Source organism: Prosopis cineraria, unplaced genomic scaffold (genome assembly GCF_029017545.1).
Source record: "Prosopis cineraria cultivar Desert tree isolate PC_DT_omini unplaced genomic scaffold, ASM2901754v1 PC158, whole genome shotgun sequence".
Taxonomy (NCBI): domain Eukaryota; kingdom Viridiplantae; phylum Streptophyta; class Magnoliopsida; order Fabales; family Fabaceae; genus Prosopis; species Prosopis cineraria.
In genome coordinates, this window is record NW_026555485.1 from 41,011 (window position 1) to 50,776 (window position 9,766).

Sequence of the window (9,766 nt, forward strand, 5' to 3'; positions counted from 1 at the left end):
ATTAATAATAATTAATAATAAAAATAAAATATCTAAAAATTCTATTTATATATTATATGTGTTTATGGTGTACAAACTTGAAATTTCTTTAGTTAAGGCTTATGGGATATAAGTTTTGCATACATATTCCATGCCGGTCACACCTTATATTTTGGGGCGTGATAAGGACCTAACTATGGTATACGTGAAGCACTAAGTTATGGTTACAAAATACAATAAATAGTTTTACCAAAACACTAATGGCAATATGGCTCCACTTTTTGTTCTCCTGGAAGCGTAGGGTCAACTACAATATCTGAGACTAAATAAATTTTTAATGAGTAGCATTCTAGTCAAATTTATAATAAAGGAAAACTGAAAAAATTAAAATAATAAATAATAAATTTAATTTTAAATGACTTAATGAAGGAACAAATTATATTATTAAGCTAGAAATAAAAAATAATTTTTTTAATAATATAATTATGAAATTAAACAATGCTAATAAGTCATATATATATATATATATATACTAAAATTTTTTCACTGCTCATAAAATATAAAGATTTCCAATAATAGTATAATTTGATAAAGTACTTTCAGAAAATTACTAGAAAAATGATAAATCTTAGTTTAAAATTTAGAAGGGTTTTGTTAGAATGAATAACAAGCGTGAACACACAGTCCATGGGGTAAGTAACTAGTCAATCATAGACACATAGTCTATGAGGGTAAATAACCAATAAGCAACGGTTTAAAGCCATAAAATAATCAAGCGTAGCTAGAAGCCATGAAACAAGCACAGCTAGAAGCCACAAAACAAGCGCGACAAAGGCCATGAAATAAGCATAAGTACAATGCTCACGAATACCCATTCCTCTATTCCACGTGCGTTGGCCTGCGTATGAGGTTAGCACCTTTTATAAGCACCCTGCTAGCTAGGTGTATCATGGCTTGCTAAGGGCTAATAGAACTGCTGTTAGTATTCAGTGTTTTGAACTTAATCTACTGTTAGCAGCCTGTATGTATGGAACACAAAAATAGTTTCAAAACCTTCAATAGCAAATAATATCCAACTATCATCTGAATATTTTATCCTTTTCTTCATACACAAATCATTGCAATAAATTTTTTATATCAACATAGAATTAAAGAATTAAGTTGTTGTGAGAAATAATACTAGTTGTCGTATATCTGTTTCAATCATTGCTTGTCAATAATATAAATCCTTAGTAATATTAACACGCGTTCATAAATAAAACAGTTATGAGAAGGATAAGATTAACAAGAATACTTTTACAACTTAAAAAGAAATAATAATAATAAAAAAATTTAATTAAAAGGCTTTTATAAATATGCTACCAGAATTTGATTTGAAGCGCTATCCACTCATTTAAGTTTTCAAAAGATTATAGTCAAACTCTCTTAATTTCTTGCTTACTCCAATGATGTTCCAATTTAATCTAACACACAACCCAACAATTCTTATGTCATTATGATTTTTTTTATAATAATCAATCTAAATTAATATTTAAGCTTCTTTGACAATTTTTAAAATTCCTCATTAACTTCTTAAACTTTCATTGAACTCACCAATAACTTTTATCATGTAATTCAATCATACTTGGCATCATTCCATTTCAACCATCAACATAACCTTTATTTCAACTTAACAAAAATTTTAATTATTATATAGTCTAATAATTTCACTTTTGGTGCTATACACTTTTTAATGAATAATTCAATCTTACAACTTGTGTCAGAAAAACATATACTTCCTCAAGTAATATTTATAATTTATTTAAGTTCTACTGTAAAATTTAATAAACCTTATTTTCACCCACAAATCTTTCAAAGATATTAAAAATTACTATGAGGACATGCATCATTACTAAATCATGAGGCAAGCATCCAGACGAAACCAACAATTTCCATCTTCTAGTGTCTTTGCCAATCTTAGCTCAGCATATACTAATATAGTATCCAATCCAAACAACACCTAGATGTTCCTACAACCTTAAGACAACAATATGGAGAAGCAGAGCACTCTTCCGTCCAATGAAGAAAGAAGGGTAAATCGCACAGCACAATAAAACCCATACTCACGGAAGAAGAAGAATCAACATCTTACCTCAACCAATGAGTAGCAGCTGACACACACACAACCCACGGATAGCATGAAGAAAGAGAAAAGGGCTTCAACCCAACTGTCTAAGAGAAGGAGACGGAGCAGATTTCATGGACAAAAAAAAGAAGAAGAAGAAGAAGAAGAAGCGAATATTAAGCTTTCATCACACATGGATGTTCAGTAAGTGAAGAGGAAGGAAAAGGAAATCTATTTTCCTACTCACCACCGAAAGCTCGTGACAGAGAAGAATGACAGAAGGTTGTAAACATCTCCCTCTACTGTGACAGACGAACCTAGACAGAGAAGAGGAAGAAGGTGACAGCGGTTCCAATAGGCTAATAGCAAGGAAAAAAGTCGCGTATTACGCACCTCACTTAACACAGACTAACCACGTTGACAGGGAAAAAACTCAGCAACTCAACTTCACGGTGCCGGGCAAACGAAGATGACGAGGACAGCAGTAGACAAGGCAACAACGAGAATCCCATGTTTACAGCGAGCAAGGGATGTTGATAAGAGCCAGAGAAAATAACCGACTATGAGGATCTATCTAGGGAGTGTATAATGGCGGTGGGAGAGAGAAAAAAAAAATGACGATTACGATGCTCTGTTTTTTCTTCGCGTGATGGAAATAGAATCAGATCAAAAGAAGCTTTGGAAAAAATTATAAAAAGAGCACAAGAAAATCATAAGGAAAGGCGCAAAAATGTACAATAAAGGGCACAAAATTTTGTTGTGATTCAAAACCAATCTTCTGTTCAGAAAAATTTAGACTCTAGATTCCTAAGAAAGTTTCTAGCCTAAATTCACACCCTTTTCTAATGGTTGTAAAACTTATATTAAATAAAATATTTATTTAGAATTTCTTTAATTTAAAATTTACGGTTATTACAAATTCAATATAATAATGATAAAAAAATCTATACAACTTTAATAACAACAACATTTATATCTATAACGACAAAGCATTTTTAACATTTGATCTTGACAAGTCAAAATGATCAAATAATAAATAAGAATAACAATATTTATTAATTGAAAACTATTAAATCAAAAATCATCAGTTAATTAAAAAAATTATATTTTTGGAGATTTATCAAAACAATTCATAAATGTGGACGTATAGCCTTACGAGGGTAATTAATCAAATGTGGCTTATGCCACGAAGAGAAACATAGACATACAGTTTATGAGGGTAAGTAATCAAATGCAGTTTGAGCTATGAAACAAGCGTAGATACATAGTCCATGAGGATAATGCTAACCAAATGTAGCTTGCAGCCATGAAACCAAATGCAAGTTTGAAACCTACGAATAACAAACATGAGAGCAAAGCTCACGAAAATGAAACTAGCTAGTTATTGACCATGGCACACCAATGGCTGATGGTTATTAGCAACCAAAGTTCTATATAAAATTCTCTCCAAATTCATTTTCAAACATGCAAAAAAGTCATCACTATTAAAATACAGTTCCAATTCTCAAAATCAAACTTATATGAATAGTTTTAAGTGTCAAAACTTGTCAGAATAAAATTTTATATCCAATGCTTGTATTTGCATTTATTGAATAATAAAAAAAATTGCCAATGCTAGTGAAAATGATTTTTATCAATCTTGAAAGTATATCTCAAAAGGGGTAAAACGTTTATATGCCATGATGTAAATGTTCTTCACCACCATCTTATAACTTAAAAATGAAGAAATTTAATTAAAAAAGTATCCACTAATCAATATAATTTTATTAAAATAATCTATATAAAATTATAAAATTTTAGTAAAAAAAATTAATTGATAAATTAGTTGAGATACTATTTACTTATTTTATATAAATTACCAAGCATACAACTTACCTTCAAATTGGCCCTCAACAACTAGAGGTACTTAAATTCTAGAACAGTAATGTCAGAATAGTGGAGAGAGAGCAGGTCCTATCATCGAACAAGGAAGAGGAACAATGAACTGCACACCAATGCACAGACAATGTCGACAAAGATGAAGGAGAGCTTTGATGTTGGGCTGCAACACGAACAAAGGAGGAAAAATGGAGGATTTGTGAGCTCCCTCCAATCGGCAACACAAAAGCCAACGAAAAAGAAGTTGGTTAAGCAAAAATGGGCAAAAACCAGTAAACCCACAGCCACTCACACAAGCCAGTCAGCAACGTTGAACCAGTAGGAAGCAAAGACCATCGCACGAATAGGGGATGAATAGGAGAGGAAGAACTAATAGTTGACGGTGCGGATGAACAGCGGACCAACGACCAGCAACAATGAATGAGTGGCGACGCGAAGTAGGACGAAGAACGCCGGCGAACACGCTGGAAATGGAGAATAGTGGCAAAGGGTTCTGGAGTTCTAGATCTCTCTCTCTCTCCCCCCCTTGGTGTGCCTTCTGAAATGTGAAACAAGAAGGGGAATGGGAAAAATTTGGTGTGTTCTCTTTTAATTTTAAAAAGAGGGGCATTATGATAATTTCACAAAACTAAAACCAAAATAAAAATCCTTCTTTTTGCATTAGCAAGAATCAAACTCATGAATTGATATAGATAAATTATTAATGCAATTTCCACTAAACCAACAATCCTTCTTGGTAAAATATTTCCAAAATTAACACAGATACAATTAAAACATTATTATATATTTTAGTTTTTCTTAAAATTGTTGAATTATTGCAGGCTCCCCTTTGGTGAACAAATGGGGTGCTATAGCCTTAAACTAATCTCCTTTGAAAACAAGTAGAGATGAGATAGGATGATGTCCTTTGACAAATAGTGGTATAGTCCCTCAATAAACAAGTGAGACATGTGTAGGCCAACTATCAAGCTCTAAAATGGTAGTTTTATCATTTGAATTTTATGTCACTACTCCCCCAAGGCAAACTTTCGCCCTCAACATGGTCATGCAAAAAACACATGCGACATATCTCAATTATTAATTTATCATGCTTATCACACAAAACATAACATTATTATGTAAAACTGCAATATAACTCCCAATAATCACATATCCATTTCCTAATTAATCATTGTATTAGTATTCCATAATAATTTCTTAACACAAATATAAGTTCCACAAGGCAATTCCATATATCAAAGTAGAATTTTTTTTATGATATAGCTCAAGTTCTAATTTCATCAACGTATCATCAACTTTTCAATTACATTTATCGAATCACACATTTCAATAATAACCCACAAACATGCACTAGCATGCACAGTAAGCAGAAGTGGTTACCTCTGATAATCTAAGCTAATAAAAGAACCACAATTACTTAAAGCCTCGTACTTAAGATTGTAATTAAAATAAGTCTACATGAGTTATATAGATAATCATTATTGTACAATTTCTTGAGAGATAGTGAAGCTAATACATAAGCTTAAAACCCCACTTATTACCATTCAGTGGTGCATATATAACTCCATATCTAATTTTCAATCATCATTTAACCTTATCAATCTAATTGAATCTTCAATTATTGATTTCTAATTAATTTTCAATTGACCATAACTCCAAATTTCTATTACTCAAGTTTGACCCAAAATAACCGTATTCATTAGTGGTCAATAGAATTAATAATACAAAGAGTAATTAAACTAGTTTAATTACATTTACTAAAATTTTCAATTCTCATCTCAAATTCTCAAAATCTTCATTTTCATTTCTTAGCTCCACCACTCATTGGAAACCTCAATTTATCGTTAAATCCTCTAATTATACAAAATACCAAAAATTCCTTAACTTATTATTAACCTCCAAAATACTAAACTTTGAATTTCGTCATTGCATATTTCCAATTATATATATATATATATATTTCAATTCGGGTATAACAAAAGAATCTCACAATTCCTATACAATTATATATATTGAGTAATTGCAGACAATGAAATTAGTCCTGATACTGGTTGTATGTGCAAACGATAGATTTTGCTGGTGCTGTTTCTATTTTGTTATTGCAAGCGTGGTCTATACTCAATAGAATAACTGTTATTAGATTTAAAAAAAAGTTATTTTACATAGGATGTGTAAGAAACTGACATCAAATGCACAATCTATGTCGATTTCTTTAAGCAATCAACGTAGATTATGTATTATCTACGTTGGTTTGATTGACATAATCGACTTAGATAACGCATACTCAACATCATCTGTTACTTAAGAAATTGACGTAGAGTATTCTCTGTTAATTTTTTAACCAACGTAAATAATGGACATACTATCACGCTCTCATATTCAACTCTCGACTTTGCAATGTAAAATTCCCTTTTTGACTGTTGTAAAAAGTCATGCCTACAGCAGTGAATACACATCCTTATATGTAAAAGCATTCCGCGCGCGCGCGCACACACACACACACAAAAGATGTTGATGCAGTGAAAAATGAGGAAGATACGATGGGGGCCGAAAGAAGAGTGATTTAAATATATTTTAATGAAAGTAAGGAAGAATTAAGTGGCACACGAAGATGATGAGCATGGGAAAGGTATGTAATCCACTAATCGAGATTTTCCTATTAATGAAGACTATGAAATTCATGCCTTCTCTAATAATGATGAACGGTATCATAGTCATAATGATAAGTTCATTTATATGCAAATTAGAAGAGACATGTTGAAGAATTTCATTTATGCGCATGCAATGTAGAGGAATTTCATATACAGAGGATAAGTGTGAAGGGTTGGATTGCCCAGATTCTGAGAGTGAAGAGTTAGATGAAGATGGAAGCCTTCAGAAGAAGTTTTGGATGCATAAGTTGCTAAAAGGCATGAATGGATCAATCTAATTGGGATAAATTGCCCATAATACATAAGGTTTCAATGTCCTCACGCAAGCCTTAATATCACAGAAATGCATAAATGCGCATGCAATAACCACAATTAAAATGATAATGATCCTAACCATATTATAGTTTTCACAAGCTTATCGACATGCAAATGCAAACTTTTTTTTTTTTTTTGGAATACAAATGCAAACAGCGTTAAGCAAGAGCAAGATTTAGATCCCTTTCTTCACTGTTGCATGTATACTATATCCGCCCAAGCTTCTTACTATTCTGCATCTTCCCTTGTACCAATACAAATGTAGAAATAACATGCATCCACTATTTGAATATCCCACTGGAAAGTGACAACAAATTTTTCTTTTCATCATTGTTTATTCAACCATCCTAGTTAATCGTTTTGCCTAAAATCGCTGACTAACATAACAAAATTTTTCCACTAAGATTCATTTTTTTTTTGTGAAGAAAACATAATTGACAACATTAAACAAAAAGATGCATCTGCCAAATATTTCACTGAGATTCATCTTTGAAGTGTATAAAAAATGAAATTACTAAAAGCAATAAAAGGAAATCAGCACGAACACAGGTCAAAATTCTAAAATTATCCCAATGAAATCCAAAAGAAGGGTAGAGATTAGAAATTAAAGCATTTTTATCTACTTGAAATGAAAAGACAGTTGATATACCTTTGAAAATCACTATTCATACTCAAGACAGAAAAAAAAAAAGTTCCCTGACTGTTTGCTGGCAAGCAGGTTCCATTGTAGTGAACCTTCCTCATCTGGGATGCAAGAATATACTTCAATCATTCTTCCATGTACACCACCAATGAAGATTAAAATATCTCCACAAGCCTTAAAGGCTAATCCCCAACCATTTATTGCAGCCACCCGCTCAGGAAGTCCTCCAATATTGAGCCATGAGTTTTGTTCTGTCATATCTCTTCACCGCTTGTTCTTCATAATCTGCAGCATACAATATGTTATTCACAACAGCAACTAAAGGAGGTGCCATGGTAGCATGGGATGTTCCATTCACAAGTTCATCAATTTGTCTAGGGAACATGTTGGGTATCACTCGCCATGTTCTTGTCAGGGGGTCAAATTCCTCTCCACATGCTAGTTGCATCATGTCTTGATCAACTCCACCAATTACATAAAACTTTCCATCCATGAAAAAACCAGAACACATTTTTCTTGCCTTATTCATGCTTGGAAGATTCTCAAATCTTCCTGTTTCTGAGTTATAAACCTCGGCTGAGTCTAAGATGTTACCTAGTGGATCACATCCCCCAGCTATAATGGCAATTTCTCGGAGGCTTGCAGAGGCAAATAAGCATCTGTGAGTATTCATTGTCATATTTGAGGACCAAATGTTTGTTAAAATGCTATACTTGTAAATGATAGGAGACAATATATCTCTTCCAAAAACAAGAAGCTCTGTACCAACAGCTAAAGACTCCTTATCTGAACACATAAAACATTCATTTGAAGGCATCATGGGCAATCTCATCCAATGGCATCCATTTGGGTCAAAGGCCTCCCATTCCAGGGGGTTATAGGAGTAGTAAATCCAATGCTCTATTATACTTGCCTTTCTTCTCAGACGGTATAATAGTCCACTCTTAATAAGAGATCGAAAACTATTATTTAATATGGCAAGTGTTGCATAATCGAATCTTGAGCATCGAATAAGACAATTTATTGAAAGGTCCCTACCAAGTTGACGGGAAAGCAAACTTGAATTGATCATTGTTTTAACTTCTCCATCTTCATTCTTGATGCACTTATTTTTTGAGAGGTCCATCATAGGATGAATAGTATTGATGCACAATTCTTCTCTAGCTCAACTGAGTTTGATAATTCTATCGAAACACAATCAGAAGGACCCTGACAACATCTTACAATCATTAATAAAGTTTTACAAAAGTACTCTTAATTATCTTTATTCAAATCAGTCATTGGAATATTATCAACATAGCATTGCCTATAGGATAGTTATGAACACAAAATTTTATTGATTGGAAGCTCAATCATGAAATAAAAAGTTCAACAGTCACACAAATTTCACATCAAGTAAAAACAAATTCCAGACAATTTTTATTTACTGGACGTGGAAAGATAGAATTGAGTATGAATTTAAGTGTTGAGGTCATTGTACCATATAATGGAAAAAAATTGGGTTAAAAATTGAGGAACAGAGTACTAAAAATTAGAGCTCCTAAAATCAGATCTCTAAAGTTGGCCCAAGAAACACATCAAAGGAAGGAATGAAGATTTAAACATCAAACACATAAAAATGATAAAATCAATTTCAACATCATAGAACTTTAGGTTTTTAGCCTTAAGAAATAGCCTCGAAGTGATTATTGCACATCATTTGGATTTCCAATAATTCTACACTTCTTTCCTATCAATTTTCCCGATTTCAAATTCGAACAAATCACGACCAGTACAGGAAAAGGTTGACGAAAATTAATGAGTGATCAAACAACCATACAAAATAATAGAGATTTAGCAGATGATGGAAAAACTCACAAATTAGATAAAGAGAGATGTTGAGAATTTTTCCAATTCGACAAGCTTTTTGTTTCCCTGGGAAGCCTTCTCTATCTAACGCTTAATATCATTGACCATGTCTACAATTCGATTGCTTGACTCTTATCTCTCTCCCTCAATTATTTTGATTTATTCTTTCTGTTGTTTTGAGATGTGAGAGTGATATAGCAATGGTGATTGTTTATAAGCCAGCATTTTAATCATATGGTCCCACTCCAACTGGGCACAACATTAGGGATTGCGTGATTGCAAAATGCTCATTTTTGCTTGTATAATTACCACTTGTTTTTTATTCTTTCCTCGATTCCTCAAGCAAAT

General features: G+C 32.5%; 1 pseudogene; it reads right to left on the reverse strand.

The window, feature by feature from the left end:
* Positions 1-7,588: 7,588 nt before the first annotated feature.
* LOC129295648 (F-box/kelch-repeat protein At1g74510-like) lies at positions 7,589-8,696 on the reverse strand (annotated as a pseudogene).
* Between the last annotated feature and the right edge of the window lie 1,070 nt (positions 8,697-9,766).